Genomic DNA, 3167 nt, shown 5'->3' with positions numbered 1-3167 from the left:
CTCTCTCTCTCTCTCTCTCTCTCTCTCTCTCTCTGTCTGTTTTTCTCTCGCTTTCTCTATGTCGCGCTAATATGTATGTGCGGTCAATTACAGATTCACTTATATTTTTTCGATAGCGCGTACTCTCTTTCTTTTTTTCTTCTCACGTGCATCGCTCGATGAAATATTCCTCTTCTACGCGCTTCCTGGAACTCGGGCGTGTATGTGTACCTCGTTTAAAGTGCGCGACGCGACGCATCTACATCAAGAATGAGAATCCGACATACACAAACACATACACACTTTCCCTTTCTCTCTCTCTCTCTCTTTCTCTCTTCTTTTCCCGTTGTAGCAGCAACGCACTATCGTGGTAAACGAACACGCTGTTGTAACGTTGTCGTTATCGTCTCGGTCGTGATTAACGCTGCCGCATTTATTCCAGAAACGCTCGTTGTCGACGACGTTACTAAATGTGTCATCGTGGGTATTAAATATATATGAAGCGATGTGTGTCGACGAATCGTCTTCTTGTGGGTCCCAAATAAACCCTCACGACAATCACACGATAGTCCAATCGGCCACACTGTCAGACGCAAATTCGCTAACCGAGTACGAAAGAACAGCCGAGCCACAACTGTCGAGTTCAGTGTTGGAGACCCAGTGGGCGATGTTGTCGGGTCAAACTCGCGGCACGCCTGCGATTGGCCGAGTAATCGTCCATTGACAGTTATTACTCTACGCTTAGTAGCGTACCTAGTGAGCGTGCAATCTATATACTGAAAGGAAAGATTGGCTGCTGCAACAAATTAGATGGTAAAATATGGCATAGCATTTTTTAATTGGTTGCAACAGCCAATTTTTGGTTGCTGCAGCCAATTGTTGGTTATGTTAGCCTATGTGAGTATAGGATTTCGATTGGCTGACGCAACCAAAAATTGATTTCTGCAACCAATTAAAAATGCTATGTCATATTTAACCATCTAATTTACTACAGCAACCAATCTTTTCTTTCAGTACTACGTAGCGCGGCATGTTCATTTTTATCAAACAGCTTTTTTTATCATGGCGGATTTTTTTTCAACCGATTCGGCTTGGAATAATAACGTCAGTTACTCTACTACTTGATTATTTCTAATTCTTTTCTTAAAAATTAAAATTATTTTTAATATAAAATTATTTTATTTTTTTGTTTCTTTTTTTCAGTGATTTTTTTTCAGTTTTTCTACATACAAATAATTGATAGATTGAACGAACTTATCTGTGAAGTTCAATCCTAATTATGCCTTTTGTCTCGTCTGGATGGAAATTATTGTAAGAAATTTAAGCGACAATACGAGAAAAATATCAGGGCGTTCCGAGATTCGAACCAAAGCCAACAGATCTATTCTGTAATTTTTAATGCAAATTTCGTTATCATTATAACGTCGTTGTGTAGCTTTTTTTCCATGGTGAAAGAGCTGCGCAACGGCGTTATAATAACAACGAAATTTGCATTAAGAGTTACAGAATAGGCCTGCTGATCTCCTTCGAAATGGTAGACTTCCATCCTGCTACTGAGCCACACAGTCCTGACGCTGATTAGCTTCTCTGTTATGCCTATTTCCTCTAAATTTCTTACAAGTCGGCTAACCTGACATTACATCCGTCCCGGATGTACAATCCTGAGTATCGATTATATATCTTTTTTCCTAGGGTAAAAAATGTGAAAAATGAAATTTTTTTTGTATGCATATGTACAACATACATATACATAAAATTTGTCACTTTTCCCTTTTTCGCTCTAGAGCAAAAGTTACATGAGGCCTGTTCTTTTTGGCTGAACTTTTGCACCAGTTTATCTTTCTTCTTTTTCTCTCCAGGAAGAAAGAAAAGGAAAAAGGATAAACTGGTGCAAAAGTTCAGCCAAAAAGAAACAGGCCTATGATCGATACTCTGATCACAATATTGAACAAAGTCCTTATAAGTTTGACCATCTAGACAATACATACCGACTTGGAATGTTCCCATGCTATTTTTGCTCCGTATCCAGGTGACTATCTTCTTCCAGAGGATCGATTCTGTATCTTGAAATAAGATGAAAATTACAAAAGTGAACAAATTCACTAGAATATTCATAATTTAATTGGTCAATACCTAGTAATCATTGCTCATTTTTGTAATTTTCACCTCGTAATTAATTTCCTTGTCTCTTCCGAAATAATAGATTTCCGTCCTGCCATTGAGCTGCACAGCCTTAACGCTGATGGTTTCTCTGTTGTGTCTATTTTCTCTAAATTTCTTACACTATGTAGTCGTGTCCCTGTGCACCGCGTTGACAACGAGTGCATGGCAACTTTTACCTACGATCCAATTGCGCACAAGTCAATCATAGCGCTAAAAAAAAAACTTAAAACTCCCTATGCAGAAGTCGCTGTGATTGGCAGTGAGCAATTGCTACAGTGCAATTGAATCGCTCCCGTTGACAACAGATTTAAAAGCACCGCCAAAAAAATGAAAGAAGAGGGGCATCTCTATATTCGAAATATTTTTCCTCGTCTTAACCTTTTCTTTCTTTAACGTTATCTTCTTTCTAAGGGGCTCCGCACAATAAAAGGAATAGGGAACAGAGAATAGAGAATGAGAATTTCAATCTATCAGAAATCATATTGTGAAATATATAGTTTCTAATAGGTTGAAATTCTTATTCTTTGTTCTCTGTTCCTTTTATTGTGCGAAGTCCCTAGATTGCACACAATAAAAGGAACAGAAAACAGAGAATAAGAATTTCAAGTTTCATATTCCACAATACATGATTTCTGATAGGTTAAAATTCTCTGTTCCCTGTTCCCTATTCCAGTATAATTGAAGTACATTGAGTCGTGATAAGCTAAATACATTTAATTTAGTTGTAAAGAATAGTTCAAGCTTAGTTGAAATTGTTTTTACTATATTTCATAGATTATAATAACAATTATCAGTGCAAAATTACTTTTTTTTTTTAATGACAGCAGCGCTAATAAGTACATGCGCTCCCTGTAAAAATTATTATATATAAATGGCTGAGAAATTCGTATAATATATTATTATCAAATTTTAGTTAAATCAATTTCAAAATCAAATTATACTGCATAATAAATTTTAATTTATAAAAAAATTATACATATTAGAATCGAGGAAATATATATATATATATATATATATATATATAA

Source organism: Trachymyrmex septentrionalis, unplaced genomic scaffold, assembly GCF_001594115.1.
Source record: "Trachymyrmex septentrionalis isolate Tsep2-gDNA-1 unplaced genomic scaffold, Tsep1.0 scaffold14, whole genome shotgun sequence".
NCBI lineage: Eukaryota > Metazoa > Arthropoda > Insecta > Hymenoptera > Formicidae > Trachymyrmex > Trachymyrmex septentrionalis.
The sequence above is the reverse complement of the archived record's forward strand: the minus strand, read 5'-3'. Positions refer to the sequence as shown.